The sequence below is a fragment of the Bufo gargarizans genome, chromosome 8 (genome assembly GCF_014858855.1).
Source record: "Bufo gargarizans isolate SCDJY-AF-19 chromosome 8, ASM1485885v1, whole genome shotgun sequence".
Taxonomy (NCBI): Eukaryota; Metazoa; Chordata; class Amphibia; order Anura; family Bufonidae; genus Bufo; species Bufo gargarizans.
Window position 1 is genome coordinate 118,516,205 of NC_058087.1, and position 22,003 is coordinate 118,538,207.

Here is a 22,003-nt window from a genome sequence, read left to right on the forward strand (position 1 = left end):
CCGTTAGACTTTTGCATTGAAATACCGGTATCATCTGGAATAATGGATCCATTATTTATTTATTTTTACATATAGAAAGCACTGCGCATGCGCAGACTGGAAATCCGGATCCTGTGATTTTCGGAACACTTGGTACCGGATCCAGAATTAATAAATTTCAATGGAAATTAATGCCGGATCCAGCATTTGCAGTAGTGTTCTGGGATTTTGGCTGGAAAAAACCCAGCAGCATGCTATGGTATTTTCTCTGGTTAAATACCACAGAAGGGATAGAATGGAACACATCCTGATGCATACTGAACGGATTGCTTTCCATTCAGAATGCATTAGGACAAACCGGATGCATTCTTTTGCGGTACTGAGACCCTTTACCGGATTTCAATACCGGAAAAGAATAATGCTAGCGTGAAAGTACCCTTAAAGAGGTTGTCCGGCAGTGATGGCCAATTCGCATTGTTCGTCCCTGAACACATGCGGGCTGCCATCTTTTCTCACAACTCTGGCGAGGCACAGGTAAGTCCTTACCGGTGCCTGTGCGATTTGATTTCAGACCGGCTTGCGCACAGGCACCGGTAAGGACTTACCTGCGCCTCGCTGGACTTGTGAGAAAAGATGGCAGCCCGCATGCGTTTGCGGGCAAACAATGCGAACTGGCCATCATTGTTGTCCGGGTTCAGAGCTGAGCCCGGACATACCCATATTTTCACCCAGGCAGCATCCCTGAGGCTAGCATCGGAGCATCTCATGCTCCGATGCACTCCCTTGCCCTGCGCTAGATTGGGCAGTGTGTTTGGTAAAGTCACCGGCCGTTTTACTGGCTAGGGCAGCGCTAAATCCCGCCCATCAGTGCCGTTGACGTCACCGGGCTTCCTGGCAGCCCCATGGAGAGCCCCGGAACTCCTAAAAATGCCTTTGCCCTGCGCAATGTAGCGCAGGGCAAAGGAGAGCATCGGAGCATGAACTGCTCCGATGCTCATGTCAGGGGGGCTGCTGGGGTGAAAATGGAGGTATGTCTGGGTTCGTCAACCACTTTAATGGACAAATGGAACCCAGCTGGAGACTTGTCAATCCACATGGATGGAAAATGGTCCATTCTAGCTGAGGGAAGATGAACCAGTTCTACAACACTCCTGTGAATATGCCCTTATAAAGATTTCTAAAGGTCACCGCTGAGCCCACAGTTTCTTCCCATTAACACATATATTGCTCTGCGTGAGAGGAGCGGGTGATGGAGTGCAAAGCTCCACCTGAAGAAGGCTATGAAAGCAGCTAATCACCATTTCTTCTCGGGGAGGACTGCTACACCCCACACAATGTTATCTGCGGGAGTTCACCAGCAGCCAGATTTCCTGGTCTAAGCAGTCACATCCTGCTTCATGGGCACAGGAAGCGGCCGGTCCAGGCTGGGTCCCAGGAGACTGTGATGCAGGCGGTGATGTCACAGGAAGCGCTCATGTTTCCTGTTGATGATGATCACAGACACTCACTTTGGGCATTAGCGCTTTATGCAGCGGCTCCTGGACGGGCAGCGACCTGACATTGAGCTGCTGGTGAGTACCGGCCTTTTATTGGACCTTGGTGGTCAGCTTGTGCCTCTTCTGGGCTTACTGGATGACGTTACCGTCGGTTTGCCTCAGGAATTGCTTCCATGATGTAGTTAGGCTGCCGGTGAATAGAGGCAATGAGCAGGCACTTGCTCTGATATCTGTAAAAGTAGTTAACTATTTGTGCAAAACAATGTTAGTAAAATATTACCTTTAGGTGCAGCTTCTGGTAATTTATAGAAAAAAACTTAATTTTTTAGATTCTAAAGATTTTACACATATAGATTAGGCTGGGTTCACATATGTGCGGCTGAGGGATAGACCAGTTCACTGGATACCACCGTGCACCGCTGCACAATGGGATCCTGCCACTTTCCAGCATATATGCCGACTTTCGGACAGGCAAAAAATGCTGCATGTAGTATTTTCTTTCGTCAGCTGAAAGCCAGCATAATATACAGTGAGTTCACAGTGCATATGTGAACATGGCCTTATCTGGCATATTATCGGAGATGAAGCAGACGTTCCGAATATCCAGGCTCGGACTGGCCCACAGGGGTACAGGTGAATCTCTCGGTGGGCCCCCTAGTCTCCTACCCCCTGTACGTAACACAGTAGACTCACTTCACTACATACATATAGCGCCTCACATATGTATGTATATAGCACCTCAACCAGCCTATGTTCATAAAAAAAACTTGATAGGTCACACCACGTAAAAACAACTTTTCGTCTGCTACTGGGCAAAAAACCATTTGTCCTATACTAAATCGAGTGTGGGGATTACAAATCTGATGTCAGAATTGTTGTAACACGTCATATAATTTTGCTATTTGCCTTAAAGGGGTTATCCCATCTTAGACAATGGGGACATATCGCTAGGCTATGCCCCCATTGTCTGATAGGTGCGGCTCCCACCTCTGGGACCCGCACCTACAAGGAGAACGGAGCAGAGAAACTTGAGGATGCGCACTGCGCATGCTCAGCCGCCCTCCATTCATTTCTATAGAGCCGCCAAAAATAGCCGAGCTCTGGCTCGGCTATTTACGTCGGCCCCATAGAAATAAATGGAAGTGGTGGCCGCGCATGCGCAGTGCGCTCCCATTCGCTTAAAGGGAACCTGTCACCGGGATTTTGGGTATAGAGCTGAGGACATGGGCTGCTAGATGGCCGCTAGCACATCCACAATACCCAGTCCCCATAGTTCTGTGTGCTTTTATTGTGTACAAAAACCTGATTTGATACATATGCAAATGAACCTGAGATGAGTCCTGTATGTGAGAGGAGTCAGGGACAGGACTCATCTCAGGTTAATTTGCATATGTATCAAATAGTGTTTTTTTTTACACAAAAAAGCACACAGAGCTATGGGGACTGGGTATTGTGGATGTGCTAGTGGCCATCTAGCAGCCCATGTCCTCAGCTCTATACCCCAATTCCCGGTGACAGGTTCCCTTTAAATGGGAGAGGCGGGGAACTGCACCTGGTGGTGGACGGACCCCGGGAAACCCCGGCTCCGTTCTCCTCTGGGACCCACACCTATCACACAATGGGAGCATTTCCTAGCGATATGCCCCCATTGTCTAAGATGGGATAACCCAAAGCATTGAATCATTTTGAACAGAACAAGTTTTACTCCAACAATTACCTGATCTACATCAAAGTTTGCGTGGTAAACAGTGTATGAAAATGGAATGGAATAACATTTCAAAAAGTCTTGTTTTTCAATTTATCCCCTTCTACCCCCGGCCAGTTTTCGCTCTTCAGACCAGGTCATTTTTTGCAAATCCGACATGTCACTTTATGTGGTAAAAGCTTTGGAACACTTCTATTTATCCAGGCCATTCTGAGATTTTCTAGTGACACATTGTACTTCATGATAGCCATCAATTTGAGTCAATATATATTTCAAATTCCCAAATTTTCATATATATTTTTTTTGTTTGGGGGGGATGTTAAAAGGCTAAGAAGTTTAGAAGCAAATCTTCAAATTTTTCTGAAAATTTCCAAAACCCACTTTTTAAGGACCAGTTCAGGTCTGAAGTCACTTTGTGAGGCTTACATAATAGAAACCACCCAAAAATGACCCCATTTTAGAAACTACACCCCTCAAGGTATTAAAAACTGATTTTACAAACGTTGTTAACCCTTTAGGTGTTCCACAAGAATTAATGGAAAATGGAGATGAAATTTCAGATTTTTAGCAGATTTTACATTTTAATCCATTTTTCTTTCCAGTAGCAAAGCAAGGATTATCAGCCAAAGAAAACTCAATATTTATTACCCTGATTCTGTAGTTTACAGAAACACCCCACATGTGGTCGTAAACTGCTGTAAGCAGTGGCGTCGCTACAAGGGGGCAAGGAGGGGCTATTGCCCCCCCCCCCCGCTGATTTGCTGAATCGCATTAGTAATCGCTGCCTGCTGCTGCTGCCTGCGCCCGGCCGCCCGCCCGCACTACTCAGTGATTAAAGTTAAAGTACACAGAACACAGATACATACACAGTCAGTCTCAGATGAGTCACATGACAGATGGGGGTGCGGGCGGCGTTCGGACCCAGCAGACTCGTGTAGGCAGAGCGGGCGCAGGCTGGGAGTGTGGCAGCCGCAGAGACGAGTTGACGACTTGACGTCACGATCGTCAACACGTGAAGCTGCGCTGCTGCGTGCCTGCCCGCCCGCGCGAACGGACTTTACTGCCTAAGCTGCCTTCATGTTCTGCTCTGCTCCTGCGTCACAGCGGCTGTCTGAGCCTGTCTACAGGTGCCCACTGCCTAGGGCTAGGCCCCAGCTTCGGACTGTCAGGAGAGGAAGACACAGTCTGACAGGAGTGGACTCAGTCGACTGTGTCTGTGACTGCTGTGGTAACTTCCCAACTCTGCCTGCCTGGCCCTAGAGAAAAGAAAACAAAGTGAGAACAAAAAGTGTAAAAACAAAAGTATGTACCCCTATACCCCCACTACCTCGCCTCATGCCCTGCCTTCTTGCTTGGCTTGCGCCCAGCCCTTCCTCAACCCTGATACCCCTATAACTTAGGGGTATCAGGGTACATTATACAGGGGTAATATAACTGAGGAACCTTGTATAATGTCACCACCAGGGTGGATAAAAAAAATAAAAAAATCATCGAAAAATTCGGATTTTTTTTATTTAAATCAGATTTTTTAATATAAAATGCTTTTTGAGGAAAATATATTACCATCCAAAGGTTATTTCATTATGAAATAAAGATTACCTTTTTCATTATGTAATCTAAGGCTGTATAGGTTTAATTTTTTGTTAAATTCCATTAATCCATTCACAAGGTCATGCTCTTCCAGAGGTTTTTGTAAGATTACTGGGTAGTTTCTCTGCCTACAAGATATTATCCCAGATGCTTGGTTTAATTTTGGAGTTCTCAAAACTGAATTTATAACATGAAAAGAGTTGAGAAAAAGATCTTAAGCCTAACTTCTGCAAACCTTTAAATACAGAATCAACTCCTTCAGTGCTAAGTTTAAAGTTCAGTGAATAGAATATAAACAATATTTTTCTGATTGTTTGGAGTGGAATAGATCTGCACAAGAAGAAAGTGAAACTAAGTGTAAGGAGGAAAAGGCAAGCAGACAAGGAGTACTACAAAATGAAAGTGAAACTTTCTGAGCAAAGTACTGCACAGCCACAGACAGACGAGTCTTTGGATCTTTTTGTGTGTATGACCTGAGGTTTATCACATTCTTTCCTTGGAGGAAAAAAACTATAATGGCAGCAGGCCGTAAAAGAGACCCAGTTTGGCAATATTTTAACCACTTCAACCCCGCTAGCTAAAACCCCCTTCATGACCAGGCCACTTTTTACACTTCTGCACTACACTACTTTCACCGTTTATCGCTCGGTCATGCAAATTACCACCCAAATTAATTTTACCTCCTTTTCTTCTCATTAATAGAGCTTTCATTTGGTGGTATTTTATTGCTGCTGACATTTTTACTTTTTTTGTTATTAATCAAAATGTAAAGATTTTTTTGCAAAAAATGACATTTTTCACTTTCAGCTGTAAAATTTTGCAAAAAAAAACGACATCCATATATACATTTTTTGCCAAATGTATTGTTCTACATGTCTTTGATAAAAAAAAAAAAAAATGGTTTGGGTAAAAGTTATAGCGTTTACACACTATGGTACAAAAATGTGAATTTCCGCTTTTTGAAACAGCTCTGACTTTCTGAGCACCTGTCATGATTCCTGAGGTTCTACAATGCCCAAACAGTAGAAAAAACCCTCAAATGACCCCATTTCGGAAAGTAGACACCCTGAGGTATTTGCTGATGGGCATAGTGAGTTCATAGAACTTTTTATTTTTTGTCACAAGTTAGCGGAAAATGATGATTTTTATTATTTTTTCCTTACAAAGTCTCATATTCCACTAACTTGCGACAAAAAATTAAAAATTCTAGGAACTCGCCATGCCCCTCACGGAATACCTTGGGGTGTCTTCTTTCCAAAATGGGGTCACTTGTGGCGTAGTTATACTGCCCTGGCAATTTAGGGTCCCATATGTGTGACAAGTACTTTGCAATCAAAATCTGTAAAAAATGACCGGTGAAATCCGAAAGGTGCACTTTGGAATGTGGGTCCCTTTGCCCACCTAGGCTGCAAAAAAGTGTCACACATCTGGTATCGCCGTACTCAGGAGAAGTTGGGCAATGTGTTTTGGGGTGTCATTTTACATATACCCATGCTGGGTGAGAGAAATATCTTGGCAAAAGACAACTTTTCCAATTTTTTTATACAAAGTTGGCATTTGACCAAGATATTTTTCTCACCCAGGATGGGTATATGTAAAATGACACCCCAAAACACATTCCCCAACTTCTCCTGAGTACGGCGATACCAGATGTGACACTTTTTTGCAGCCAAGGTGGGCAAAGGGGCACATATTCCAAAGTGCACCTTTCGGATTTCACAGGCCATTTTTTACACATTTTGATTGCAAAGTACTTCTCACACATTTGGGCCCCTAAATTGCCAGGGCAGTATAACTACCCCACAAGTGACCCCATTTTGGAAAGAAGACACCCCAAGGTATTCCGTGAGGGGCATGGCGAGTTCCTAGAATCTTTTATTTTTTGTCACAAGTTAGCGGAAAATGATGATTTTTATTATTTTTTCCTTACAAAGTCTCATATTCCACTAACTTGCGACAAAAAATAAAAAATTCTAGGAACTCGCCATGCCCCTCACAGAATACCTTGGGGTGTCTTCTTTCCAAAATGGGGTCACTTGTGGCGTAGTTATACTGCCCTTACAATTTAGGGGCCCAGATGCGTGAGAAGTAGTTTGCAATCAAAATGTGTAAAAAATGGCCTGCGAAATCCGAAAGGTGCACTTTGGAATATGTGCCCCTTTGCCCACCTTGGCTGCAAAAAAGTGTCACACATCTGGTATCGCTGTACTCAGGAGAAGTTGGGGAATGTGTTTTGGGGTGTCATTTTACATATACCCATGCTGGGTGAGAGAAATATGTTGGCAAAAGACAACTTTTCCCATTTTGTTATACAAAGTTGGCATTTGACCAAGATATTTATCTCACCCAGCATGGGTATATGTAAAATGACACCCCAAAACACATTCCCCAGCTTCTCCTGAGTACGGCGATACCACATGTGTGACACTTTTGCGCATCTAGGCTGCAAAAGTGTCCAAATTCCTTTTAGGAGGGCATTTTTAGACATTTGGATCCCAGACTTCTTCTCACGCTTTAGGGCCCCTAAAAAGCCAGGGCAGTATAAATACCCCACATGTGACCCCACTTTGGAAAGAAGACACCCCAAGGTATTCAATGAGGGGCCTGGCGAGTTCATAGAAATGTATTTTTTTGGCATAAGTTAGCGGAAATTGATTTTTTATTTTTTTTCTCTTTTCTCACAAAGTCTCACTTTCTGCTAACTTAGGACAAAAATTTAAATCTTTCATGGACTCAATGTGCCGCTCAGCGAATACCTTGGGGTGTCTTCTTTCCAAAATGGGATCAGTTGTGGGGTGTTTGTACTGCCCTGGCATTTGAGGGTCTCCGCAATCATTACATGTATGGCTAGCATTAGGAGTTTCTGCTATTCTCCTTATATTGAGCATACAGGTAATGAGATTTTTTTTTCCGTTCAGCCTCTGGGCTGAAAGAAAAAAATGAACGGCACAGATTTCTTCATTCGCATCGATCAATGTGGATAAAAAAATCTCTGCCCAAAAAAAAAAAGGAGGGGAAAGGCGTCTGCCAGGACATAGGAGCTCCGCCCAACATCCATACCCACTTAGCTCGTATGCCCTGGCAAACCAGATTTCTCCATTCACTTCAATCGATGTGGATGAATAAATCATTGCCGGGATTTTTTATTTATTTATTTTTTTACATTCAAAGTGTTTGCCAAAGCATAGGAACGCCGCCTCCTCCTCAGCTCGTATGCCTCGGCAAACGTATCTGTTACTGCAGAGGAGAAATCTCGTCTTGCAGCGCCGCATACACTGACTTGCATGTAATCTGACAGCAGCGCAATGCTTCTGTCAGAATGCACATCAGTGCTGCAGCTAGTCGATCGGTTGGTCCACATGGAAGGTAAAAAAAGAAAAAAGAAAAAACCAGGCCGCAACGCAATAATTTTATTAACTTTGGAACAGAATACATAAACTTTAACTTTTAGAACTAAACATTAACCTTTTTGCTTACTGGTGTGTGTGTGTTTTTTTTAACCTTTTATAGAACAAACCTCTCCTTCCCCATGGGTCAATGTGCAAAGCACAAATCGCCCAAAGATGTGGCGAAGTGCGTTATGCACTTTGTCCCAGGTGAAAGGAGAGGTTTGCAGCAGCTGTATGTGAATGGGCCCTAATAGCCCTGTGTGCCAGTCCTGGTGAGATGATCCCTATGCTAGGTGTACCTGTGTGTGGTACTTCCGGAAACACTCTCCAAAGCATAGGGCAGGGTGGTCTGGACAGTCAGGACAGAAATAGTGGGTGTCACGCCTTATTCCACTCCTGCTACAGACACGACATTTTTTTCGGGGTGGCGGTCGGTTTGAGGTACCAGAAACGACATTGGGGAAATGTCGCTCGTGTAGACGGCTAACTACACTGGTGGATGGGGCCACGGAACCTCCTGGGTACAGGAGGTTCGCGATGATCTCTTCCTGAAATTTGAGGAAGGATCCAGTTCTCTCAGCCTTACTGTAGAGAACAAAACTATTATACAGAGCCAATTGAATTAAATATACAGACACCTTCTTATACCAGCGTTTGGTTCTGCGGGACACTAAATACGGAGCCAACATCTGGTCATTGAAGTCCACCCCTCCCATGAGCAAATTATAGTCGTGGACTGAGAGGGGCTTTTCAATGACACGGGTTGCTCGCTCAATTTGGATTGTCGTGTCTGCGTGAATGGAGGAGAGCATGTAAACGTCACACTTGTCTCTCCATTTCACCGCGAGCAGTTCTTCGTTACACAGTGCGGCCCTCTGCCCCCTTGCAAGACTGGTGGTAACGAGCTGTTGGGGGAAGCCCGCGCGACTAGATCGCGCGGTGCCACAGGCGCCAATCCGTTCTAGAAACAAATGCCTAAAGAGGGCCACACTTGTGTAAAAATTGTCCACATTAGGATGGTACCCCTTGCCGAATAAGGGTGACACCAAGTCCCAGACTGTCTTCCCACTGCTCCCCAGGTAGTCCAGGGTCTGATCTTTTCCCTCATAGATACTAAATTTGTGGGTATAGCCTGTGGCCCTTTCACAGAGCTTATACAATTTGACCCCGTACCGGGCGCGCTTGCTTGGGATGTATTGTTTGAAGCCAAGGCGCCCAGTAAAATGTATTAGGGACTCGTCTACGCAGATGTTTTGCTCAGGGGTATACAAATCTGCAAATTTCAGGTTGAAATGGTCTATGAGGGGCCGAATTTTGTGGAGCCGGTCAAAAGCAGGGTGGCCTCTGGGACGGGAGGTGCTGTTATCACTAAAGTGCAGGAAACGCAGGATGGTCTCAAATCGTGTCCTGGACATAGCAGCAGAGAACATGGGCATGTGATGAATTGGGTTCGTGGACCAATATGACCGCAATTCATGCTTTTTAGTTAGACCCATGTTGAGGAGGAGGCCCAGAAAAGTTTTAATTTCGGAAACTTGGACTGGTTTTCACCGGAAAGACTGGGCATAAGAGCTTCCCGGGTTAGCGGATATAAATTGTGTGGCATACCGATTTGTTTCGGCCACGACTAAGTCCAAGAGCTCCGCAGTCAAGAACAGCTCAAAAAATCCCAGGGCCGAACCGATCTGAGCTGTCTCAACCCGAACTCCAGACTGGGCAGTGAAAGGAAAAACTACAGGTGCGGCTGAAGTTGGGGACTGTCAATCAGGGTTTGCCAGCACCTCAGGGATTCTAGGGGCTCTACGGGCACGTCTTTGCGGTGGCTGCGACGGGGTCACTACTGCTCGTGCCACCGTACCAGCTTCAACTGCCCTTCTGGTGCTCGCCACTTCACCAGGTTGTACGGCAGTGCTGGTACTAGGTCCAGGAAGGGCTGGGCTGCTGGTGTATGCCTCACCACGTAATCCGACAGCACCAGCCCCACTCTGCTGCTCTTGAAGCGGATCCTGCGCAACCTGCAGTTTAGCGACACGGGGCCGGGTACGCCTGGTGCTATCAGGGACCTCAGCCTCCTCGTCCGAACTTTGGGTCAGAGAGCCACTGCTTTCTACAGGTTCGTATTCTGACCCGCTAGATTCGTCAGATGAGGGTTCCCATTCCTCATCCGACTGGGTCAGAAGCCTGTAGGCCTCTTCAGAAGAATACCCCCTGTTTGACATTTGGGCAACTAAATTTAGGGGTATTCCCTGAGACTACCCAAGAAAAAAAAGCAAGCCTGTCTTACAAAGGGGAGGCTAGCGAAGTACCGGAGGCCGCTGCGGTTGATAAAAAATATCAAAACTGATCTTTTTTTTATCGTCGCAGTGCGTGTAAAGTGAATGTGCAGTGATCAAAAAATAATACTGTATTTTTCGCCCTATAAGACGCACTTCCCCCCCCCAAAATTGGGGGGGTAAGGCAGTGCGTCTTATGTGGCGAATACTTGAGTTTGTATACCGCCAACCGCATGCTGCGCAGCGCGGTGGCGGGTGTATTAGTAGGCATGGATGAGGGAGGAGGGGCCGGCATCCAGCTCTGTAACTACAGCGGGCCCGGTGCAGTCACTGTATTCTGCTCCACCGGGCCCGCTCACTGTAGGAGTCCTAACTGCAGGCAATGCTAACAGTAGTCTTTTATGCAGCCTGTACTTACGATACTAACTTTCCGGCAGGCAGCGGGCAGGAGGCTGAACTGGCGGGCGGGCGCTTACAACGTAACTCACTATGTCACGCGCCGGCTCCGCCCACTTTATGAATGAAGAAGGGAGAGCCGGCGCGTGACATAGTGAGTTACGTTGTAATCGCCCGCCCGCCAGTTCAGCCTCCTGCCCGCTGCCTGCCGGAAAGTTAGTATCGTAAGTACAGGCTGCATAAAACACTACTGTTAGCATTGCCTGCAGTTGGGACTCCTACAGTGAGCGGGCCCGGTGTAGCAGAATACAGTGACTGCACCGGGCCCGCTGTAGTTACAGAGCTGGATGCCGGCCCCTCATCCCTATTGGGGGTCATTCTATGGATGGCACTGTTATGGGGGTCTGTGGATGACACATAGCGTAAAATGCTATTTATGTGTCATCAACAGATCCCCCATAACAGTGCCATCCACAGTCCCCAATAACAGTGCCATCCACGGATCCCCAATAACAGTGCCATCCACGGATCCCCAATAACAGTGCCATCCACGGATCCCCAATAACAGTGCCATCCACGGATCCCCAATAACAGTGCCATCCACGGATCCCCAATAACAGTGCCATCCACGGATCCCCAATAACAGTGCCATCCACGGATCCCCAATAACACCATTAGGCACACCTTTTGGTTCAAATTTTTTTATTTTATTTTTTCCTCCTTAAAAACCTAGGTGCGTCTTATGGGCCGGTGCGTCTTATGGGCCGGTGCGTCTTATGGGGCGAAAAATACGGTAATTTTTTTTTGTCACTGCGGTGGGGCGGGCGTGGGTGAACACACGTGTGGGCGACCGATCAGGCCTGATCGGGCAAACACTGCGTTTTGGGTGGAGGGCGAACTAAAGTGACACTAATACTATTATAGATCTGACCGTGATCAGTTTTGATCACTTCCAGATACTATAAAAGTACAAATGCTGATTAGCGATACGCTAATCAGCGAATAAGGGACTGCGGTGCGGTAGGCTGGGCGCTAACTGATCGCTAAACTACCTAACTAAGGGGCCTAAACTATCCTAAAACCTAACAGTCAATACCAGTGAAAAAAAAAAGTGACAGTTTGCACTGATCACTTTTTTCCTTTTCACTAGTGATTGACATGAGCAAGTAGGGGTGATCAAAGGGTTAATTGGGGTGCTGGGAGGTGATCTGGGGGCTAAGTGTGGTGTTGGTGGGTACTCACAGTGATGTGTGCTCCTCTGCTGGAACCAACCCACCAAAAGAAGGAGCAGAGGAGCACAGCAGCCATATAACCACATCATATTTACTAATATGTGGGGTTAAATGGCTGCTGATTGGTTTTTTTGAAAATCATCAACCTGCCAGCCAATGATCGTGGCTGGCAGGTTGATGATGAACTTGTCCTTTGAATTCTGCCGGCCCGTGATGCGCATGCGCGGGCCGGCTTTCCCCGAAATCTTGCGTCTCGTGAGAGGACGCACCGGCGCGTCCACCCAGAACAGCACGACCGCCGCGAAGACGCAATCCTGCGTACGGCAGTCGTGAGCAGGTTAATGAAGTTCCTTTACCTATCGGTAAGGAAGGCATGCGTGCAAAATGCAAACACTGCAAAAAACATGGATGTTTAAGCAAATAACATGCTGTAATGTTATTGTTTCAGTTGAATAAATCCTATTTAAATTGTTATTATTAAGGTAATGATTATTTTTCTCCTTCCTAAGTACAACAGAAAAATAGTCCACATATGAATCTTTATGTAAAAAAAACTATTATTTAAATCAAGCCTTACTGACTAGTGATTTAAATCGGTTTGATTTAAATCAAATCCACCCTGGTCCCCACTCCCCTGATATCCTCAGTTATATTACCCTTGTATAGTGTACCCTAAAACCCCTTAGTTATAATATTACCCATAATGTCCCCTTACAGATTACCCTCAGTTATATAACTGAGGGGTATGAGGGTACATTATACAGGGGGTAATATAACCAAGGGGTATCAGGGTACATTATTAGGCCTCCTGAGTTATATTACCCTTGTATAATTATGTACCCGGATACCCCTTAGTTATATGATCCCGGCGGGGTCATATAACTAAGGGGTATCAGAGTACATTATTATACAGGGGTAATATAACTCAGGAGGCCTATCGGGCATTATACGGTTGCAATATAGCTTACATTACCCCTGTATAATGTCCCATGATAGCCCTCCTCAGTTATATTACATTTACCCTTGTATAATGTACCCTGATACCCCTCAGTTATATTACCCCTGTGTAATGTACCCTGATATCCCTTAGTTAGATAAAATAACTAAGGGGTATCGGGGTGCATTATTCAGGGGTAACATAACTAAGGAGTTCTATCCTATCAGGGACGTAATACAGGGGTAATGTAAGCTATATTACCCCTTTATAATGTCTGATAGTCCTCCTCAGTTATATTACACCCAATGCACCCTGATACCCCTTAATTATATTACCCCGGGGCGTAGCTGCAGGGCAAGCGGCTGCTTTAGTATTTTTCAGTAGTATGATTAGCTGGTGAAAATTATTAGTGCCCACCCATTTTTGACTGTGTATCTTCTGTGCCCCCCCTATATATTGATCCTAGAGTCGCCACTGGCTGTAAGGGCACACGCCTGGGCGCAGAAGGAAAGGAACGTCATGTGGTTTTTGGAAGGCAGATTTAGCTGAACTGTTTTTTAGATGCCATGTCCCATTTGAAGCTCCCGTGATGCACCCTACAGTAGAAACTGAAAAAAGTGACCCCATTTTGGACACTATGGGATAAGGTGGTACTATTTTGGGGTACAAATGATTTTTAATTGCTCTATATTATGTTTTTTGAGAGGCAAGGTAACCCAAAAATTGATGTTTTAGCATTGTTTTTATTTTTAACAACATTCATCTGACAGGTTAGATCATGCTCCATTTTTATAGAGCAGATTGTTACGGACGTAGTGATATCAAGTATGTCTACTTTCTATGTTTTTAGTTTTACATAATAAAGCATTTTTTAAAACAAAAATTGTTTTTGTCTCCATTTTCTGAATGCCCTATTTTTATTTTTATGCTGATCGTCTTGTGCAGGGGCTCGTTTTTTTGGAGGAAGAGTTGACGTTTTTATTGGTACCATTTTTGGGTACATATGATTTTTTGATTATTCATTATTACACTTTATGGGGCAAGGTGACAAAAAAATTGGTTGTTTTGGCGCAGTTTTTATTTATTTTCTAATTTTTTGCGGGATGAGGTGATGGTTTGATTGGTACTATTTTGGGGGGCATGCGCCTTATTGATCGCTTGCTGTTGCAATTTTTGTGATGTAAGGTGACAAAAATGTTTTTTTCCCCCACGACAGCACCTTAGAGAGATGGCTCCGCCCCCAGGACAGGAAACCTGCAACATAAAAAGGTGGATCCACTCTCCCACCTCAGTGAGGTTTCCTGTCCTGGTGCGGGAGCCTGCAGTTCGGTTGTCCTGACCTGGAAGCCCTGGTAGATGCTGGAGGGTCAGCGGTAGCATGTTAATTACCTGCCTGAGTCATTCCTCGCCCACAGGTGTAGGGTAGTAGGAAGGAGGTGGCGGGGATCACGGTCCACAGAAGGCAGAAGGTGCCGGTCCCTCAGGCGAGGAGGACCGCACCGTCGTGTTGAGTGTGGCCAGAAGGCCCCAGTACAGACTGCAGACCTGCCAGGACGCCACCGGATGCAGACGCGGTGGGATGGCGTCCGACAGGAAGTGCTTGCGTTCCATGCGTTCCCCGGCCGTGAGCTTCCGGTCAGGTGACTGGAAGTTGGCATCCCGGGATGTTTAAAAGCTTTGTTCAGGTATGGCAGCGTCCTAGTGTGTTCGGATCTCCTGTTACTGAATTTGGGGTGCCAGAAGGAAGGAAGGCTTGAGCAAGTACTGTCCCAGTGGTGTCTGTGGCGTGGTGGGTCTGCAGGAAGCTATATATCTCTCCGGTAAGAGGGGCACTTGGTGGCAGACGGTAACTTTGGCAATGTTTTAATCAATGCAGGTTACCTACTATTATGGATGAAGAAAGGAAGTCTGAAAGTGCAGATATTGAGATCCTGCCGCCGGTATTGTGAGTTCTGATGTTGGTCCTTAAAGGGTTTAGGCTGTTTCCTTAGATATAGGTATGTTCCTTTTTCTTAGGCCTCATGCACACGACAGTATTTTTTCACGGTCCGCAAAACGGGGTTCCGTTGTTCTGTGATCTGTTTCTATTTTTGTTTCCGCGTGTCTTCCTTGATTTTTGGAGGATCACCAGACATGAAGGAAAGTGAAAAAAAAGTCAAGTTTGCCTTGCAAATGATAGGAAAAAAACAGACATGGATCACGGACGCGGATGACAATCTTGTGTGCATCTGTGTTTTTTCACGGACCCATTGACTTGAATGGGTCCGTGAACCGTTGTCCATGAAAAAAATAGGAAAAAAATATTTTTTTGACGGACTGAAAACACTGATCACGGACGCGGATGACAAACGGTGCATTATCCGAGTTTTCAACGGACCCATTGAAAGTCAATGGGTCAGCAGGAAAACGTAACAACGGACACGGAACACAACAACGGTCGTGTGCATGAGCCCTTAGACGGTGCCTAAGAAGGTGGTGACCAAGAAAAAGAACAACGAATGCCCTATCTGCAAATGCTCGCTGACTTCTTCATACACTAAGCAGCTCTGTCAGCAGTGCATTGAGAAGACGGTGGCTGAAGAGACTCCGAGTCTTCTGAAAGATTTAAAATCTCTTATGTCCGAAGTTAAAGTGTCCCTGAAAGCCGGTAGGAAGAGGAGAAGAGCAGTGAGGCAGGAGTCGGACGTGGATTCAGAAGATAGTGAATCTCACTCCGTGGATGAGGACTGTAATGATTCCTTTTTTTCTGAGGATAATACAAGAGAAGGGAAGTTTCTATTTACAGCGGATGATACAGACAAATTATTAAAAGTTATCCGATCTACTCTGGAGTTAGAGGATACCAGGGAGGACAGATCAGTAGAAGATGCCGTGTTTGAGGGGCTTAGGGAAAGGAAGCGTAGATATTTTTCTGTTCATAGATCTATTTCAGCGGTTATAGAGAAAGAGTGGAAAAAGCCAGATAAGAAGCCATTCATTTTAAAAAAACTTTAAGCGGAAATACCCCTTTGAGGAAGAGGCTTCTACATCATGGGATAAGACCCCAAGGCTGGATGTAGCCATTTCAAAAATTTCCAAGAGATCCTCCTTGCCTTTTGAGGATATGAGATTTTTAAAGGACCCTTTATATAAGAGGATAGATTCTTCCCTTAAGAACTCGTGGGAATCTTCTGCGGCTGCTTTCAGGCCTAGTATAGCTTCCACTGTAGTTGCGATGTCTATGTCACTATGGTTAGATAGACTGGAGGGGGCAGATCAGGGACAAATGCCTTAGAGAGCAGTTGTTGGCTTCCATACCCACTTTCCAAAAGACTTTATTGCAGATGCCTCGGTGGACGCGGTGAGGTTGGAAGCAATAGCCGCATCCCTTTCCAATTCTGCACGCCAGGCTTTGTGGCTTAAAAATTGGAAAGTGGGGGATATGCCGTCCAAGCTGATGCCATGTAGCATTCCCTGTGATGGCTAATTTCTTTTCGGGTCTGAACTAGACTCTTTACTCGAAAAAGCTGCAGATAGAAAGAAAACATTTCCCCAGGAGTTGTTCACTCAGTTCAAGCAGTATAAACGGCCTTTTTCGGAACCCGTCAAGATTTCAGAATAAAAGCAGACGGGAGATAGAGAGCAGGGAGCAAGGCTTAGATCTGGGAATAAAGGTTTTTTGTTTAGATCAGCCTCAGCCCGTACAGAAAAACAGGGAAAGCAATGACGCCATGATCCCAGTAGGAGGAAGATTAAGATTCTTCTTTCCTGCTTGGGAAAAGATGGCAGGAAAATGGTTGATAGGTCTTCTGCGGGAGGGTCTAAGATTGGAGTTCTTGAGATATCCCGCAGAAAGATTTGTGATTTCAAAATCTTCTCTCGTAATTCAGCAAGAAATAAAAAAAAATTAACAATCAAAAAGGTGTTAATTCCTGTCCCAGAGTCAGAGCTAGGGGAAGGTTTTTATTCTACCCTGTTCCTAGTGAAGAAACCAGATGGGTCATACCAGACAATAATAAATCTCAAATGCCTGAACAAATTCCTGAGGGCCAGAAAATTCAAAATGGAAACTATCAGGTCAGCAATATATCTTTTATCTCCAGGCTGCCATATGGCGGTTCTGGATTTAAAAGATGCCTACCATCATATTCCGATACATCCAGATCACCAGAGATTCCTCTGGGTGGCAGTAAGAACAGAGTCCGGGGTTCTCCACTTTCAGTTCCAGGCGCTTCCCTTTGGCCCCTCTATGGCGCCTCGGATCTTTACCAAGGTAGTGGCGGAGATGGCTTCCTTCATCAGAAGGGAGAACATCACGTTTATGCCGTACCTGGACGATTTTCTGGTCCTAAGGTTAGAGACTGAATGGTCCTAAGGTTAGAGACTGTTCTCTTCAAATCGGAAAGAGCTACGAGCGGTTTTACTGGCCCTGAGAGCAGCTCTTCCAATGATCTAAAACAAACATGTGAGAGTAGTGTCCGACAATCGGACGGTTGTCTCATATCTCAATCATTGGGAGGAACCAGGTCAGATTCCTTACGAAGAGAGACGGAATGGATAGAAGAGAGAGTGCTACATCTCTCAGCCATTCACATAAGGAGTCGAGAATTCTCGAGCAGACTTCTTGAGTCGCCACAAGTTACGTCAGGGGGAATGGTCGCTGAATCCAGAAATTTTCTCCCAGATAGTGGATTCATGGGGTCCGCCATCAGTAGACATGTTCGCCACAAGGGAGAACAGAAAGATAGAGAATTTATTTTCTCTCAGTCCAGAGGAGTGCCCATCTGGAGTGGATGCCTTCCTCCAGAGATGGGACTTCCCTCTAGGTTATGCCTTTTCCCCCTCTACAGTTGATTCTGCTAGTGATAAGGAAGATCAGATACGAGGGAGCAAGAGTGATCCTGATAGCACCCTTCTGGCCGAAGAGGGCATGGTTTTCCCTTTTTGGAGCCATGTCAGTTTCGGATCCGTGGATCCTGCCAGGAATTCCGGACCTGTTGTCGCAGGGTCCAGTGTTCCACCCGGAAGTAGAGTCTCTGCATCTTTTGTTGTGGAATTTGAAAGGTAATTTTTAGCCAGTCAGGGATTCTCAAAGGAGGTCATTTCCACTCTAATGAAAAGTAGGAAGGAGGTGACGAACGTTATCTATGCGCGAGTCTGGAGGAAGTTCCTGTCCTTTATAGGCGTAGAAGGGGTTTCTTGGCTGTTAGAATTTTCAGTGGTTCAGGTGTTGGATTTTTTGCAGAGAGGGTTGTCCCTTGGGTTGGCAAAAAGTACATTAAAAAGTGCAGGTGTCAGCATTATCGGTCTTAGGGAGAAGGAGTTTAACCATGGACCCTTGGGTCGTTAGGTTTTTTAAGGCAGTTGACAGAATTACGCCAGTGACAGGCTCTAGATTTCCTCCCTGCGATCTTAAAAAGCTTCTGTCACCCCACTAAAGTCATATTTTTTTTTTTTGGGCTAGTTACATTCCTTATAGTGCGATATATGAAAATATAATGGTGTTACTTACTTTCATTCAGCCGTTTCTTATAAAAACAAAGTTTTATAATATGTAAATCAGGTCTCTACCAGCAAGTAGGGCGTCTACTTGCTGGTAGCCGCCGCAAAAAAACGCCCCCTCGTCGTGTTGATTGACAGGGCCAGCCGCGATCGCCTCCTCCGGCCGGCCCTGTCAGCATTTTAAAAATCGCGCGCCTCTGTTCATTCGGCGCAGGCGCTCTGAGATGAGCTTTACTTGAGCAAGGCCCAGTACTGTTAAAAGTGCTTCAGGCATCTGCTTTTGCGTTTGTGAATGAGGAGACGAGCCTCCTTATCTCAGAGCGCCTGTGCCGAATGAACAGAGGCGCACGATTTTTAAAATGCTGACGGGGCCGGCCGGAGGAGGAGATCGCGGCTGGCCCTGTCAATCAACACGACGAGGGGGCGGTTTTTTGCGGCGGCTACCAGCAAGTAGACGCCCTACATGCTGGTAGAGACCTGATTTACATATTATAAAACTTCGTTTTTATAAGAAACGGCTGAATGAAAGTAAGTAACGCCATTATATTTTCATATATCGCACTATAAGGAATGTAACTAGCCCAAAAAAAAAAATGACTTTAGTGGGGTGACAGAAGCCCTTTAACTTAGTGTTAAATGCCCTAACCAAACATCCTTTTGAGCCTCTAGAGCAGTGATGGCGAACCTTTTAAAGACCGAGTGCCCAAATCGCAACCCAAAACCCACTTACTTATCACAAAGTGCCAATGGCAATTTAACCTTAATGTTGAGGTTTTATTTTAGAAAACTCATACATTCACATCTTTTGCTTTAAAAGAAAAATACAATAACAGACCTTTCAACGATACAAACAACTTTTCATTGAAAAGTAAAAAGGTAAAAGATTGCAATTAATGTGATTTTTGCTGTTGTATGCCTGCTGACAATTTGTCAAATCTTGGCTCATACTTTGTAAGTTTGAGAGCAACACATGCAGCACTGAGGTCATCTGTTAGTCTGTTTCTGATGTCATATTTGATATAATTCAAAGCTGAAAACAGCTGCTCACAAGCATAAGATGATCCAAACAAAGTAAGTAAAGCAATCGCAAGTGCTTTAACCACTTCAGCCCCGCTAGGTGAAACCCCCTTCATGACCAGAGCACTTTTTACACTTCGGCACTACACTCCTTTCACCGTTTATCGCTCGGTCATGCAACTTACCACCCAAATGAATTTTACCTCCTTTTCTTCTCACTAATAGAGCTTTCATTTGGTGGTATTTTATTGCTGCTGACATTTTTACTTTTTTTGTTATTAATCAAAATGTAACGATTTTTTTGCAAAAAAATGACATTTTTCACTTTCAGCTGTAAAATTTTGCAAAAAAAACGACATCCATATATAAATTTTTCGCCAAATTTATTGTTCTACATGTCTTTGATAAAAAAAAAATGTTTGGGCAAAAAAAAAAATGGTTTGGGTAAAAGTTATAGCATTTACAAACTATGGTACAAAAATGTGAATTTCCGCTTTTTGAAACAGCTCTGACTTTCTGAGCACCTGTCATGATTCCTGAGGTTCTACAATGCCCAAACAGTAGAAAATCCCCACAAATGACCCCATTTCGGAAAGTAGACACCCTAAGGTATTCGCTGATGGGCATAGTGAGTTCATAGAACTTTTTATTTTTTGTCACAAGTTAGCGGAAAATGATGATGATTTTTATTTTTTTATTTTTTCTTACAAAGTCTCATATTCCACTAACTTGCGACAAAAAATTAAAAATTCTAGGAACTCGCCATGCCCCTCACGGAATACCTTGGGGTGTCTTCTTTCCAAAATGGGGTCACTTGTGGGGTAGTTATACTGCCCTGGCAATTTAGGGGCCCAAATGTGTGAGAAGAACTTTGCAATCAAAATGTGTAAAAAATGACCGGTGAAATCCAAAAGGTGCACTTTGGAATATGTGCCCCTTTGCCCACCTTGGCAGCAAAAAAGTGTGACACATCTGGTATCGCCGTACTCAGGAGAAGTTGGGGAATGTGTTTTGGGGTGTCATTTTACATATACCCATGCTGGGTGAGAAAAATATCTTGGTCAAATGCCAACTTTGTATAAAAAAATGGGAAAAGTTGTCTTTTGCCAAGATATTTCTCTCATCCAGCATGGGTATATGTAAAATGACACCCCAAAACACATTCCCCAACTTCTCCTGAGTACGGCGATACCAGATGTGTCACACTTTTTTGCTGCCAAGGTGGGCAAAGGGGCACATATTCCAAAGTGCACCTTTCGGGTTTCGCAGGCCATTTTTTACACATTTTGATTGCAAGGTACTTCTCACACATTTGGGCCCCTAAATTGCCAGGGCAGTATAACTACGCCACAAGTGACCCCATTTTGGAAAGAAGACACCCCAAGGTATTCCGTGAGGGGCATGGCGAGTTCCTAGAATTTTTTATTTTTTGTCACAAGTTAGCGGAAAATGATGATTTTTTTTTCTTTCTCTTTTTTCCTTACAAAGTCTCATATTTCACTAACTTGCGACAAAAAATAAAAAATTCTAGGAACTCGCCATGCCCCTCACGGAATACCTTGGGGTGTCTTCTTTCCAAAATAGGGTCACTTGTGGCGTAGTTATACTGCCCTGGCAATTTAGGGGCCCAAATGTGTGAGAAGTACCTTGCAATCAAAATGTGTAAAAAATGGCCTGCGAAACCCGAAAGGTGCACTTTGGAATATGTGCCCCTTTGCCCACCTTGGCTGCAAAAAAGTGTGACACATCTGGTATCGCCGTACTCAGGAGAAGTTGAGGAATGTGTTTTGGGGTGTCATTTTACATATACCCATGCTGGGTGAGAGAAATATCTTGGCAAAAGACAACTTTTCCTATTTTTTTATACAAAGTTGGCATTTGACCAAGATATTTTTCTCACCCAGCATGGGTATATGTAAAATGACACCCCAAAACACATTCCCCAACTTCTCCTGAGTACGGCGATACCAGATGTGTGACACTTTTTTGCAGCCTAGATGCGCAAAGGGGCCCAAATTCCTTTTAGGAGGGCATTTTTAGACATTTGGATCCCAGACTTCTTCTCACACTTTCGGGCCCCTAAAAAGCCAGGGCAGTATAAATACCCCACATGTGACCCCACTTTGGAAAGAAGACACCCCAAGGTATTCAATGAGGGGCCTGGCGAGTTCCTAGAAATTTTTTATTTTTTGCATAAGTTAGCGGAAATTGATTTTTTTGGTTTTTTTCTCACAAAGTCTCACTTTCCGCTAACTTAGGACAAAAATTTCAATCTTTCATGGACTCAATATGCCCCTCAGCGAATACCTTGGGGTGTCTTCTTTCCGAAATGGGGTCACATGTGGGGTATTTATACTGCCCTGGCTTTTTAGGGGCCCTAAAGCGTGAGAAGAAGTCTGGAATATAAATGTCTAAAAATGTTTACGCATTTGGATTCCGTGAGGGGTACGGCGAGTTCATGTGAGATTTTATTTTTTGACACAAGTTAGTAGAATATGAGACTTAGTA

General features: G+C 44.8%; 1 protein-coding gene across 3 annotated transcripts in view; it reads left to right on the plus strand.

Annotated features, from left to right (window-relative positions):
- The first annotated feature begins 1,413 nt into the window (after positions 1 to 1,413).
- CALCRL (calcitonin receptor like receptor) overlaps positions 1,414 to 22,003 on the plus strand; it is a 472,379-nt gene continuing 451,789 nt past the window's right edge. The window contains exon 1 of one of the 3 annotated variants that reach the window (XM_044302866.1): positions 1,414 to 1,550. The gene's annotated coding sequence lies outside the window, so the exon portion shown is untranslated. The remainder of the gene's footprint in view (positions 1,551 to 22,003) is intronic. The other 2 variants (XM_044302867.1, XM_044302868.1) reach the window with 2 other exon arrangements.